This window comes from Marmota monax, unplaced genomic scaffold (assembly GCF_021218885.2).
Source record: "Marmota monax isolate L192 unplaced genomic scaffold, Marmota_monax_Labrador192_F-V1.1 WCK01_AAM20220418_F8-fsc00060, whole genome shotgun sequence".
Taxonomy (NCBI): Eukaryota; Metazoa; Chordata; class Mammalia; order Rodentia; family Sciuridae; genus Marmota; species Marmota monax.
The window spans coordinates 1,990,845-2,007,119 of NW_026692826.1; positions in this window are offsets into that span (position 1 = coordinate 1,990,845).

Here is a 16,275-nt window from a genome sequence, read left to right on the forward strand (position 1 = left end):
CTTTCTCCTTTCTTTCCTGAAATACGCACTGTACTTTCTGCAAACCTTTAAGAGATTGCTCTGTAGGTTCAGTCTTATCAACTCATCTTCACGGTCTCATTCATTGAAAGCTAGCAGGGCCAATGAAGACACCACCTCTCCGAGAATCTCCATTTCAACATCTTTTTTGGAAGCTGAATCTAGCTTTCCTGACCTCGAACTCTTTTGCTTTTTCCACTTTACCCATATTGCTTCAAGAGTTTCCCGTATCTAAAGTCTACCTTCTCTTCTCCCTGCTTATTTACTTTGGTCTATATACTCTAGCAATTATTCCACATGAAGTTCCCAATTTATGGAAACAAGCTTGAGTTGACTCACCCTTATTCTCTTTATGAACTTGATTTCTTTACCACCTGTGCTGCATTTCAGGCTGCCTCCTAAAGATCATTCACTGGCAAATGCTCCTTACTTGTTCCTCCCACCTCTTCCCCATTGCACAATGGAGCTATGTTCCAACACTTGTCCGGTCCAAATATTTGCATATTTACTCATTGCTGGCACAGCTGAACATCATGAGACAATTATCTAACAGAATATGGGAAATATGGCAAATTCTCTATCATAACTAAACCTAGTGATGGGTTTCTTCAGGGGAGAGAATTGGTATGGCTATATTTAGTGCTGAAGCAACAGGCGATGATTCGTGAAAGGAAAGCAACAATATGTCAGAGGAAGTAAAGCAATTAGCTGAGAAGTGTTGGTTGTCAATAGAAGAGTCTTTAAAACACAGGGAATCATTATGTTTAGTGAATACTGTGGAACTAAATTAAATGGAGGTTTCAAATGTTTTTCTATCACTGTCCTGTATCTTAGTCAAGGTGGAGATGCCCTGGCTACTAATGGTAATAGAATAATCAATAGCCTTCTGATAAGTCCTGTCTGACTGACTCAGTACCACTGGGGTCAATGCATCAGTTTCTAGAACCACTGTGATAAAGTTTTGCACAAACTAACCTCATATTTTTTCCTTAAACATCATTATGTTTCATTTAGTGTGAAAGGTAGCATGAGACTGAAATGTACTAATGAGTGATTTATACTGTTTTAACATGGTGACTGAAGTCAAAGTTTCTCTGAGGTATGTATAGAGGGCCTTCTAGATCCTCAGGCTCTGGGTCAGTCTGAAGTAAAGATTAATGACCCTGTGCCCATCCTCTTACAGTGGACTTTTCTTCCAATCCACAGTCAACAACTGAGACTCTAACTATAATAAGCAAACCAGAGGAGCAGGTGTACTTCAAGTATCATTATGCCCAAGAAGGGCATGCTCATAGCATCCCAGCATATCCCAGAACACAAAAGACATGATGTTTCAAATCTGAGAGTTCAGGGGAAAGTGAGTCCCCCATAGTCACCATGTACTGGTTTTGTTTTTATGGAGCACCTGGTTTGAACAGCAATGTTTCCTGCTGCATAGAGGTTGGACTATTGACCTTTGACCTTTAGACAATTTACACTAAAGTTTCTCTGTCTATATATAGAAAGGTCTTTCTGAGACAGCTATCAGCTCATGCAAAATTGATGTTTTAGAATAAAAAAAAAATTAACTTATTTGCTATCACAAGATAGTTGTAGGAGATATGTATATGTGTATACACATATCTAAAATACAGCCTTTTAAAAATCCTTTGTGATTGAGTCTTCATTACTATAGAATGATTCCTGGGTTTTAAATTCGTGTTCTAATATCAATTTAATGAAGCATCAATGCTCTGGGACATATTTTCAGTATAAATGACTTCACTCTATGGATATGTTTCTTTGGTCCTCAGGTCTGCTCACACTAAATAGAATCAAGTAAGTACAACCACTGATTAAAAATAAGGAATTAGAACAATCCATTTCCTCATTCAGAAGGCCAGACTGCTTGAAAGATCAGAAGGCAGCATTGCTATAGACCTGCACTTGCCTTCTCTCTAATGTTGAGTTCATTGATCTCTTTATTATAAGGTAGATTAGAGCCCTTAAGATCCAACTCAGGATTATGATTTAAAGGATGACATGGTGCAATGACTTTGAATTTGAGCAAGAGCTGAGAGACTAGTGAGGGATCCTGAATGATGAGCCACTTGCAGGACCAAGGAGGTCCACAATAGATTTGGGTCCATCTCACCTGTTAAAGGAAGGGGAAGTGTTAGCTGTAGTAAAGGTGGGTCACTCCAGTGTTCTCAGTCTTCCTCAACTTGTTCCCTGTGGAAAAGGGGACTGTCATAAAATTAAACTGACATGCAGCAAAGCAATAAAACAACAATAAAAATTACTGGTATACTGCCGATGATGGAGGGGTTCTCATTTGTAGTACATGCCTGTTTCCTTCACATGAACATTACTAACACTGCAGATTGTGAATCACACTGTGACATCAGTAAGCTCTTCGGGCTGAGTTATGAAAAGAGATGCAGGAAAGAAGTTAAAATCACGAATGATTATAATGGTTGTTTTTATTATTAGTCTATAGGTATCTTCTTTTCTATTTGCCACTCTTTATTCCTCTTTATTTTCCAAATTACATTTCATGCTTATGTAGCATGTCTATAACAATCTACTAACTGTATTATACACATAGCAGAGATTTTCACAAGCATATTTTATCAGAAAAGCCTTAGGAAAATAGATGAAATAAAATAAATGTCACTAAATTATCAGAACACAAATCACAAAGGGATGAGAAGCTGACCACAACACACCCAAGTTGCTGGAGGAAACGAAGGTCTGAACATCTACAGATGGTTTTATACAATACCTTTAGCTTAATGAATTAAAAACAATGATCATCTACTGTGTAGGAGCTATGGTTTTTGTTATTGAATACATCTTTCTCTTCCCAAATAGTCCTTTTAAAAATGTGATCCCTGGGCTGGGGCTGTGACCCCTGGGTCAGCAAAATCTGTGATACCTGGGAACTGACAGAAATTCAAATTCTAGGACTCCACTCTAGAGAAACTAAACTCAGACCTTTATGTAGGTCCCTGCAATATGTGTTTTTAAGGAACCCTCTAGATGATTCTGGTGCATGTTCAAGTTTGAGAGCCACTAGGCCACTTTGAGTCATCAAAATAAGGAATTCTGAGGAATGAAGGGGAGTGTGCAGTTAGATGTCCTCAAGGTCACTGGAAGAATTGGGCAAGTGTGTTATCTCCTATGCTGAATACCACTGCAAATATTTCATGTTTCCTATTTTAAATTCTAGATACAAACAATTCTATAAAGTGACCTCCTACCACCCTCTGGGTACAGTCAACATGGATGCTAGCATACAGCCTTAATTTATTCTACTTTAAAATGTACTACTAATCACCATTTCCCCAGTTGTATGATGTCAAGTTAAAGGGAAAGTTTCCCCAAAGCACTCTCAAACTTAGTAATTTGATTGATATTACAGGATCACACACATATCAACGGACACTCATTTAGTATTATATTAAAAGTTGGTATATCTGTGACCTACAGAACAGATAGCTGATTTAAGAGTTCATAAGTCTCAAAGTTATAGATTGCTCACAAAAGACAACAGAAACTTCAGTAATTAGTGTAATATGTACTAATTCACTTTTGTCAAATATACCAACATTCAAAATAAAATGAATGATAAAGTAATTATTTACATTGTTTCTTAACTGTGTATTGCAGTTTGAGTATCTGAAATACTTGGGACCAAAGGTGTTTTAGACTTGGATATTTTCAGATTTGGGAATATAATGAGATATGCTGGGGATGGAGCCCAAGTTCAAAGATTATATTCATTTATGTTCTATTTATGTTTAACACTCATTGTCTACAGATGGTTTTATACAATACCTTTAGCTTACCAGAGTTTGGACTGGGACCTGCCACATGATGTCAGTTCTCTATCTTTCCACTGTGGTGTTATGTCAACTCTCAAAAAGTTTCATATTTTGGAGAATTTTGAATTTGGGATTTTTAGAATGAGGATGTTCAATTTACAATGTAAACATTTTGGCAAAGGAGTGTATGTGAGCTTTATATTATAATTTTAAAAGAATTCAATTTTAATATGTCAACAAAGTAAAAGGAAATTTTTTTCTTAGACATAATTGCAAAATCAGTGAATTTTCAGTGAATATCCTCATCAGTCCAAGTTTATGAGATAACTGTTTTTAAAGTTTCAAATTGCATTTTAAGACAGAAAAACTGTGAAAAGGCTAACCTATTATTTGGAAGTAATGAGTCAGACTGGTTTACTGAAGCCTTTCGGTAATTTCTGTATGCACCAATCAAGTGAAAGGCCACAGGCAACATTCACAGTGAGGATAAGCCTCTGTTTTAATAATAAAAAAAAATCTCTGGACATTTATATGTCTTGTTGCCAAAAGACATAAATGTATAAACATAGGAAACTAATTCAAAAAAAGCCAAAGTGGCCAGTGTAAGTGGGAGACAGCAAACTCCTGAGTTAATCAGTCTAAAGACAGCTTATGAGAGTTGATCACAAGTTTCTTTATAAATTGTTTCACCTATATAGCTACCAAGTTAGTGAGAGAAGAAACAACTTATTTGGAATAGAATTATAATTGCGCTAAGCTGGTTACAGTAAGCATGAAGAGAGCCTCAACTCAGACCAAGGCAGGCAACCCTACCTCCTGACTTCCTCACTGGGTGACAGCCATAAACTTCTGTCTCAGAGCGCTTTTCCCTGCTCATGCAAACACACCCAAGAGTCGCTGCTTGCAGTGGTGTGGAAAGCAGGACGGGCGTTTGAGAGGCAGTTTCCAAAGAGGAATTAAGGGTGAAGGTGGCCCAATTGAGAATGATGACACTTGGTATGCCAGATGTAGGTGTGTATTGCCGAACAACGCACACACACACACACACACACACATCTAGATGGTGGGGCAGGGAGAGAAACAATGATATGCTGAATACAAAAGAGGAATTAGGGAGAAGGAGGAGATGACATTCACTTGGGTTAGTGTCTGGATTGGTCAGGAGAACAGCGGTCTCATTGCTTGAAATACAGAGGAAAGATGAGAGAAATGAAGAGTTGGGGGATAAATAATATCAGATTTTTGAGCTCCATTTAGAACACATTATCTTTGAGAGAGCTGTGAAAACAATTTAAGGAATTCATAAGTAAACCTATATATTTATAAATACACACACACATATGTATATGTGAATTCTGCTTCATGAATAGCCCATGATGGTAACCATACTTGAGTTAATTAAATTTGCTAATAGGTGGACAGATATGATTACTAAGCAGAAAAATACTATAAACAAAGAGATATGTAGGTATATATGAGAAAGCAGCTTTTATTTCGGTGCACAGGTGCCTATAAAAGCATACGACATTTGGTGGCTTGCAGCACTGTGAGGAGATACAAAGTTCAGGTGTGCTTCACATTGCTCATCCAATGTGCTCTTTGTAAGCTGTCGTCAGCTGGCCCAATTAGGAAAGCCACATTCCTAAGGGGCTCTGAGAGGTGCCCACGTCTGTGAACTCTCGTCCACCTCTCGGCTGCATCAGAAATGCCATCTCTGAGATATGAGAGGAGAGACAGCAGGGGAGCTGGGGAAGGGTGAGCCAGTGGCCCTGAATAATTAGGTGGGCTCTGGAAGCAGCTGGCAGACACCGAGGGCTACAGGGCGACAGTTTGTTCCAGGGCTCACTTCTGAGGCTTCATCACTTTCAGGGTTGGAGACTTTTTTGTCTAACAAGATTCACAGATTCATGCTGAGAAAAAGCCAAAAGTTCAACTCTAACCTCAAGGACAGAGAATGCTGTATTCATTCTTTCCTGTTAAATATAAAAAAGAAATATCAGCGTCATGGCGAAACGGTGTGGTCTTAAAGAAGGCTGCAATTTTACTACTTATATTAAAAGGTGAGATGGAAGGAAAAGAAATGTCTTTGTGATCAGTGTGCCACAGCCCTGCCAAAGTGGCCTTTTACATTCTCAGCCTTTAAATTAGTGATCACAAGGCCATTGTTACTCTAAGTGTTTTGAACAATGACGTGAGGGCCTGACTCTGGCAAGGTGAACGTTGGATGTCTGAGCTTCACTAATTTTATGTTCTGCTTGGACAAAGGAGAAGTAACCAAGAATGAATTCGACATACCTCAGTGTAAGAATGTGTGCTTTGTCCTCCTGCACCACCTGTGCCCACACCCTGCAGAAGGCCATGGGATACATTAATCCTAGGTCCACATTCAGGATGGGGAAAAAAGAAGTCCACTTGCAGCTGCAAGGAAGCCCATCTGGATCTCACTGATAGGAAACATGGAAATGTGGAGACAAGGAAATTCCAAATGTATTAGTCTTCCAGTTGAACCCTTGACTCCTCCCTAGAAGATGCATGTCACCAGCCACTTCTACAACCAGGTGGATGGATGCAAACCCAAGGTGCATTCTCTCCACTTCATGTGTGGATACTGATGCATAGGAAAGCAAACATGAAATAAAATGAAAAAGGGAAACAAGCCATACACACGGAGAGGGCATCGAGGAATAGGACCAATGTGTAAATGTATGAGCAATATTTAAAGCAAGATACATCAATGTTAGTAACATTTCAATACCTCTTGATGGCTAACATAAGCATTTCAGCATGTCTTTAAGAAGTTGTATCATTACATTAATAAGTGTCCTCCAGAGAAATAAATGTGTGCCTTCCTACTTACATACCTACCAATCTAGTTATTTGTAGAGACATTTATGTTAAGGAATTGGCTGATGCTCATGTAGCTGTGGCAGTCAGTCAATCCAAAACTGTAGGAAATGCTGGGAGGCTGTATTGTCAGATAATAGTTTCTATTGAAGTCTTAAAGAATTCCTTGTTCCTCAGGAAATCTGTCTTAGCTCTTAAGCTCATCAACTAAGTGGGTAAACCCCACCCGAACTAAGGAAAAGTCTAATTTAAAGTCTGATTTAAAATGTTAATCACACATAAAAATAACTTCACAGCAACATCTAGACACTGGTGTTTGACCTACAACTGGGTGTCATAGCCTGCCAAGTTGACATAAAATTCATCATCACAGTACTGATTGCCAATTTTATGCAACTGATCTCTAAAATGATTGAGTTTATTACATATAGAGTTACATCAGTAAACTAAAAAATGTCCATGAAATTAGTGGTTGTTAAAATAACCTATGACATTTATTTTTCATATATTCTGAGTCATCTTTTGACTTAAAAATGTTGTGGTAGTTGAATATTTTTATGCCTAGCACTTATAACAAAATGTCCTATGGCTCTTCATTTAAGTATTATTTTTCAATATTGTGACAGAATTTAAAGTCAATGTAGGGCCTTTAATCCAAGTTCAACATATGAATACATAAGTTGGGAGCTCTTTAAGAGACAATCTAACATAGATTAAAAAATATCATCGGATACAGCAGGGATTTCCAAATTTGAATCTGGCATTCTCCCATTTATCTACTATGTGAAATTGGATATTATTTATCTTCTCTAAGCTCTCATCTCCTCCATCGTAATGAAGGTATTGAAATTCCCCTGCTAGGATTTCTTTGAGTCAATATTGAGAAACCCTTAATTGCATCTTGCTGCAGGGTAAATCAATGTATATATTATACAAAATGAAGGAATATTACAGTTTTTCCATCTCAAATATATCAAATATACTACTTAGAGATATTTTACTATAGAAAATTCACTGTATTCTTAGTTTATGGAATATCAAAAATTGACCACAGTACCACCATTCTTCCTGAGACCCTGTCCTTTGGCTTATGTGTCAAACCTTTAAGAGAGAATCAATGTCTCCTCTCCTTGATTCTAGGATGCCCTCAAATTTCCTTTGACCATAAAATGAAGTTTAAGTGACCGTGTGCCAGTTCAGGTCTCAGATTAAAGAAGTGGTCTCATATTAAAGACGTGCTACATACTTGTCTTCATGTTCTTATAAATCTTCTCAGGAGCTACACAAATAAGCAGAAGCTAGCCTTTCAGAGGGTGAGAGGTGATGTGGAACAGAGGAGTGCCATTACAGGTGAGATGACCCTGCATGGGCTCTGCCAATCAGCCCTATGCAGGTGAATATGTGAACGGGAGAAACTAATGTCAGCTCAGCCTGGCCCTGCAATCTGTTGACAATAAAATAACCAGAGACAATACAAAAAGCTATTTTAAGACATTATGCTTTGGGGGCTGGGGTTGTATCCCAGTGGTAGAACACTTTCCTAGCACATGTGAAGCACTTGGCTCAATCCTCAGCACTGCATAAAAACAAATAAAATAAAGGTATTGTGTCCATCTACAACTAAAATGATATTTTTAAAAGATATTATGCCTTGGAGTAGTTTGGTCATACTTCAAGATAAGAGACAGGGAAGTATTAAAATACAAAGTGTACAAGGCAAGAGAGCTAAAAGCATTAATTTCACAAAAAAAGTCTATGAATTGATATAGCCTAAAGTGATAAGAAACCATGAAATGATATAAAATGAAGATAAACCATGTTTGAAACTATGTCTAATTTTACTTCCTTGCTTTTCTGTGCAGCATCATTTAAATCAGAAAGCACAGAGAAAGGCTTCTCAGTTACAAGTACTAGAAACTTCAGGGGTCACATTAGATCACAATATGGAATAAAGTAGGTGTGAACCAACTCCTTCAACCATGGTCCTTGAGACTGGTAGAGATAGGAGGGAGAACAGGATGCTTCGCTGGCACCTGATTCTTCAGCTGGGAGGGGAGGAAGCAGTGAGAGCTGTCTTATGACTGGCAGGATATAAAAAAAAAAAAAAGAAAAAGATCAGCACATCTTTGATATTTTCTGTAAGTATCATGGAGTAAATTGGTTATTTCTCCTTTTTTTCCTGTTACCCTAAAGTAGAGCTGAAAAAGAGACATAGCCAGGCTTGATGGTGCACACTTGTAATCCCATCAGCTTGGGAGCCTGAGACAGGAGGATCAGGAGTTTAAAACTAGCTTCAGCAAAAGCAAGGCACTAAGCAACTCAGTGAGACCCTGTCTCTAAATAAAATGCAAAACCAGGCTGGAGATGTGGCTCAGTGATCGAGTGCCCTGAGTTCAATCCCCAGTACCCAAAGGAAAAAAAAAATGAGATTCATAAATTCTAATCACAATTTAAACGAAAAAGTAGACATTAGAAATTATGAATTAAAAGTAGACCCCATAATAAAATAATATAAATAAAGATAAAGGAGAAAGTAAGGAGGTAAAATCCATGGAAGTAGATCTCAGTCAAAACAATACCTCATCCCCAGTGAGTGTACATTTTAAATGTAAAATACTAGTTATTCACTTTTCCCAAAGATATCAGGGTTTTGTGGCATCTGCTAGAATAAACTGGTACCCTGGTTTCAAGGAGAAATCAAGGATTGTAGTCTGAATGAGGAAGCACAGATCACTGCTCATACCTAGGAGGCAAGATGCTTTATCCAACAGGGTTTGACAGGTAAAGAAACTCAGCAAACTACCACCCACTATGGAGAGAAATCCTGTTACCCGAGTCATGGACTTCTCCAGCAGAATTCCCTGCAATTGACTGATGGAAACAATATATTCAAGCACAAGTGATTACTGGAAATAAAAGGATCAGCAAAAGATGTATACAAAGAAAACTTTTTTTAAAAAAAGAAAATGTGTAGGAAAAACAAATGGTAGCTGAAAAACTTGAATGGGAAAAATTATGTTGGATATAGTACCTAATGTTGGGAAATGAATATATTGCCTTAACATAAAAATATTAACAACAATAGCAAAGCAATTATTGGTACAGAAAAAAAGAGTATAAATCTAAGAAAATTAATAGACAAGATGGAGAAAATATGAAGAAAAAAATTAAAGGACGTGGAACAGGGTCTAAGGGATCATTTGATTTTTGTTTAATAAAAAATGTGAACAGAGAGTTTCAAGATGGCAGAATGGAGCAGGTCACCTTCCTGGCTACTCCATGGCCTGAAACCAAGAAAGCAGACAGGCAACCTCTCGGCAAGGTGAATAAACAACAACAACAACAACAACAACCAAAAAAGAAACGAGGGAGGAGGGAGACTTTACTGGAGTTTAATACTGGACACTCGAAGCAGATGGGGGAGTCAGGAGTTTGTATATAAGAAAACAAAGATGAAATCTCTAGCACCACAGCCACTGCCGCTCCAGCCAGAGCAGTCCCTTCTGCTCACACACAGTGCAGAGAGAAGGGATTAAAGGATCCCTCAATCTTAGGAGGATGGAGCCTTGTCTGGGTATGGAGAGTTTAGAGATCAGAAACACTGCCCAACTAAACTGCAAGGTGTGCTCCTCAGTAGTTTTGTACAGGGAAGAAACCACATCTCTCCCAACAGCATGTGGAAGGCACAGAGAAGAATCATTTTGTAGCAGCACAGGGACCAGCAGCAGGGGGAGCTGAGTTGTGACAAACCTGCATATGGCCTGAAACACAGACCTGGCAAAACCACTCTGCATGACACAGAGTGTGCCTAAGTGACCAGGGGAAAATCACACGTGGAAAAAGGTTTATACAGGGGACAACTGGTCAGGGAAACCCACACGGCTCTCCCTTTCCCCTCTAAACTGGCTTCTTGCAGGACCAGCTGGGAGAAAGGTGCATGGCCAGGAATTTGAAAGGGTGGAAGTAGGAACGATTGAGTTTGGAGACTGAACAGAGTTCAGGAAACTTGGGGTTTGCAGGTGATATAGTGGATGAAGAATTGGCTCCTCAACCTCGCGAGTGAAACCCGGGGAAGATCCCTGGGGTGCAGTCCTCCAGCTTGGACCAGCAATTGCTGGGCTCTGGAGGTGCAGTGATTTAGAATCTCCAGACCAACTGGCATCCAGCAAAGAGCCCTACCTAGGATTAATGTCCCCCTCCAGGAGTTCTGCCACAGGATTACCTCTCTTGATTCCAACAACCCCATCCTGAGGATGGAGCAAGCATTATGCTCCAGACAATCCCACCTAAATGCTGAGAATGAAAGCTGAGAATCTCTTGAACGACAATGGAAACAATTCTGTAACTCTTCATTGAGATCTTTGTTTTTGTTTTTTTTATTCCTTTTCTCTGCTTAATTGTGACCTTAATGGTTCATGGACATATATACATCTTCATGTTTGATTTTTTTCCCTCATTTCTAGCATTTTTGAAACCAGTTATTTTTCACAAATTAGATTTTTGAGGATTAGAAAGATTGATTAGTATATTTCAGATTTGTTTTGTATTATTTAGTTTTTCATTTTTACTTTATGTATCTTTCTCTCTCACTTATCTATTTCCCTTGAATCTCTTTCTTTTCTTCTGCTGTCAATCTCTATTGTTTTCTCTTTCACTCTCCCTTTAAAATTTACTTCTGTCCTCTCTCTTCTTCCCTCATAAACTTCACATCTTACATCATTTCTGTTCTCTCCCTGTCCATCATTCAAAATTGTAAACACTTTTACAAACTTACTGTTTTTATTATAGGCAATAAATGATCATATCATTCTGGTTATTGTGACAGCATTGTAGATGTTGGTATGTAGATACAAACTAAAGGAATGCACAAGGTTTTCAATAAAATAATATCAGAAAATTTCCCAAGCCTAAAGAATGAAGTGGAAAAATCAAATATAAGTGGTTTACAGGACCCCAAATATACAAGATTACAATACAGCCACACCAAGTCACCTTATTATGAAAATGCCAAACATACAGAATGAGGATAGAATTTTGAAAGCTGCTAGGGAAAACCACATAGGAAATATTTAGAGAAAAACTAATCTGGATCTCAGCTGATTTCTCAATTCAGAATATCAAAGCTAAGTGGGCTTAGAATCACATATACCAACATCTGAAAGAAAGTGGATGCCAGCCAAGAATACTATATCTAGCAAAATTAAGCTTCAGAATTGACAGATAAATTTTAAAAAGTCCACGATAAACAAATTTTAAAGAATTCACGACTATAGAGGTGAGTTTGTGGCTCAGTAGCCTAGAGCTTGCTTCCCACATGTGGGAGGCACTGGGTTCCCACTGGGTTCAATCCTTAGCACAACATAAAAATAAATAAACAAAATAAAGATATTGTGTCCATGTATAACTAAAAGAAACATTAAAAAAATGAATTCACAACTATAAAACCTGCTCTACAAAACACAGGCAAAAATATTTCATAAAGAAGAAATAAAAAATAAAAGTAAAGACCAGAAAAGGGAGGAACTACATAGGAGAATAGTCAAAGGAGAAACTAATTCAAATTAAAAATCAGAAATAAATCAAAATTACAGGAAATAAAAAATCATTTCTGAATAATAGCTCTGAATGTAAATGGACTAAACTCATCAATCAATAGATAAAGACTGACAGATTGAATGAAAAAACAATAGCCAACAATATCCTGTCTCCAAGAGGCTCGCTTCATGGGCAAAGACATCCACAGACTGAAGGTAAAAGGATGTGAAAAAACATATCATTCACGTGGATCTTGTAAATAAGCAGGAGTTTCTATTCTCAGATCATATAAAGTAGACTTCAAGCCAACGTTAATCAGAAGGGACCAAGAAGGACATTTCCTACTGCTTAAGGGATTACATATCAACAAGATGTAAGAATCATAAATATTTATTCCACCAACAATGGAGCATCTACATACATCCCACAAACACTTCTCAACCTCAAGAATCAAATAGACCACAGCAAAATAACACTGGGTGACTTTGACATACCTCTCTCACCACTGGATAGATTCTCCAAACAAAAAGTAAATAAAGAAGCTCTAGAACTAGAAAATATAAATAATAATTTAGACTTCACTGACATGTATAGAATATTTTATTCATCAATGACTGAATACACTTTCTTCTCAGCAGAACTTGGATCTTTCTCTAAAATAGGCCCTATCTTAGGCTATGAAGCAACAAAAAATAGAGATAATATCTGGCCTTCTGTCAGATCATAATGAAATAAAATTTAAAATCAATGATAAAATAAAAAACAGAAGCTACTCTATATTTGGAGTCTAAATAATATGCTATTGAATGACCAATGTATAGTAGAAGAAATTAGGGATGAAATAAAAAAAAAAATATTTAGAGGTAAATGAGAATACTGATACAACATATCAAAATATCTGGGACACTATGAATAAGTGCTAAGAGGAAAGTTTCTTACACTGAGCTCATCAATTAAAAGAATAGAAAATTGCCAAATAAATAACCTAAAATTACTAAGTGCTAGACAAAGAAGGAGGAATCAACTTCAAAAGCAGTAGAAGACAGGGAATAATTAACATTGGAGCTGAAATCAATGAAATTGAAACAAAATAAAAGTCCCCCCCCCCAATTGACAAAACAATAAGTTGGTTCTTTAAAAATATCAATAAAATTGATGAACCCTTACCAAAGCTAACAAAGAGAAAGGGAGAGAAAAGTCAAATTAATAAATTTCATGATGAAAAAAGGAGATATCACACTGCACACTACTGAAATACAGATGATAATCAGAAACTATTTTGGAAATTAATATTCTGGTGAATAATGAAATAGATGAAATAAAAAAAACTTTATGACATTGACGAATTTCTAATGTGATCTACCCCAATTGAATCAGGAGGACACAGAAAATTTAAACAGATCAATTTCAAACAATTAAATTGAAGACACCATCAAAACCTACCAAAAAAAGAAAAGTCCAGGACCAAATTCTCAGTCAAATTCCATAATACTTTCAAAGTAGAAATAATGCCAATCCTCCTCAAATTATTCCATGAAATAGAAAACGATGAATCCCTTCCAAACTCAACTCTGATACCAAAACCAGACAAAGACACACAAACTTCAGACCGATATCCCTTATTAACATATGCAAAAATCCTTAATCAAATACCAGCACATTGCATACAGAAATACATTAAAAAGATAGTGCACCATGATCAAGTGGGGTTTATCTCAGGGATGCAAGGTTGGCTCAACGTGGAAATTGATAAACATAATTCATCACATTAATAGACTTAGAGACAAGAATCTCATGATTACCTTAATAGATGCAGAAAACGTTTTGACAAAATATACCATCCATTCATGTTCAAAACGCTAGAAAAACTAAGGATAGTAGAAACCTACCTCAACATTTTAAAAGTGATATATGCTAAAATCAAGGCCAACATTATTCTAAATGGAGAATAATGGAAAGTATTTTCTCTAAAAGCTGGAACAAGACAAGGATGCCCTCTTTCACCACTTCTATTCAACAGAGTCCCGGAAAGTGTAGGCAGAGCAATTAAACAGGAGAAAGAAATTAAAGGGATACAAATAGGAAAAGAAGAACTCAAACTATCCCTATTTGCTATGACATGATTCTATATTTAGAAGACCCAGAACCCAGAACTCCTAGAACTCATAAAGAAATTCAGCAAAGTAGCAGGATATAAAATTAACACCCATAAATCAATTGCATTTCTATACATCAGTAATAATCAACTGAGACAAAAATTAGGGAAAGTATCCCATTCACAGTAGCCTCAAAAAAAAAAAAAAAAAAGAAAAGAAAAGAAAATATTTTGGACTTAACAAAAGAGATGAAAGACCTCTACAGTGAAAACTACAGAACTCTAAATAAAGAAATTGAAGAAGACCTTGGAAGCTGGAAAGATCTGCCCCCTTTTTGGATTTGCAGAATTAATATTGTCAAAATGGCTACACTACTAAAAGCGCTGTCTGGATTTAAGGACATTCCTATTAAGGTTCTGATGACATTCTTCATAGAAAGAGAAAATCTAATCATGAAATTCATATGGAACAGTAAGAAGTCTGAATAGCCAAAACAAACCTCAGCAAGAGAAGTGAAACAGAGGCGTCATAATACCATACCTTCATTTATACTATCGAGCTATAGTAACAAAAATGTCATGGTATTGGTACCAAAACAGACCTGAAAAAAACAGAATAGAAGATACCCCAATAAATACAGTTATGTGTGCATTATATATCAAAATACATTCTACTGTCCTATATAACTAAAAAGAACAAATTAAAAAAAATTTAAAATGAATTAAGTAGGATGAAGGTCTCTACCAAGATGGAGTAGAGTGAATGCACTTTCTCTCCCTTGCCCTGGATACTCATACAGCTAAGGGTTAGGTCCATCACCATCTCACCCTCTCTTCACATTAACAACTCAAGTGCATGGAGGCCTATTCATTAAAATAGCAAAAAGAGAAAAAAAAATATATCAAGTTTCTTTTGACACTCTATAATGTAGAAGCATTGCATTGTAATTTGAAGATGACAGAGACCCAGATTACTTGGGGAATAATAAGCCTGACTAGGCCTTTGGTGTAAAGGTCCCAGGACAAGAAATAATTAAGCTTCCTTCAGATTTTGGAGCTATGCACTTGTTTGTAGTCCTCTTCAATTCCTCAGCAACTACATTGGAGAACGGCAATAAATTGTATTTTGCATGTTGATAAAGAACAGATGATGAAAACTTTCATTTCTGCTTCTTTGTTGCTGCTTTGTAGAGTAATTACAATGTGGTTTTTTTGTGAGATGTTAGAAGAATATAAAAGTTTAAAATGCATCAGGAAGACGTGGAAAACTGGCTTCAAGAATAAGTGAATAACTGTGGTCTGAGGAGTAGACACACAAAGCTGAAGATGGTCCTGAGGGCAGAGGCCATCTCTGAATGCAATAGAATGGATGCCACCTGGGAGCAAAGCCAGGAGAGTGCGCAGTGGGAAGAGTTCCTTTGGAAAAGACAAAAGGTTAGTTTATGCCGAATACTTACCTTTTGAATGAGCAATTTCATAACTTTATTTCCTTAAGTCATTTGAAAACTACTCTGGTAAACTGCCCAAACTGTTTAAACTAATTGGTTAATTTTTCCTAAATAAATATAGGAAACATTTATAACTAACATTAACTGAGAGTTTTTTTTAAGTGACTTAAAATTGTGTTAACAATTATTATTGTTACCATTGATGCCCTTTTTCTTAATGCATTTTGGTGTGAAAAATTTCTAGTTTATTAATTTTTTTCCTTTCCATTTATCTTAAGGACTATACTTTTCACATAGTTTTTTTTTCTTTAAGTGTCCCATGTTTGCCTTGTACACAATTGAATATTTTTAGAAAGTTCAAAAATTAAACATTCTAAGTAGAGTTTTGTTAGTTTTGTGCTCGTTCCTCATTTTTTTTCTTTCCTCTCTTGGTTTTGACTTGATAGTTTTTGCGTCCTTTAGATGAATGTGGCTCAGATGTGTTGTGAACACAGCCTGCAGGAAAGGTAATGGGGGGTGGCATCAGAGA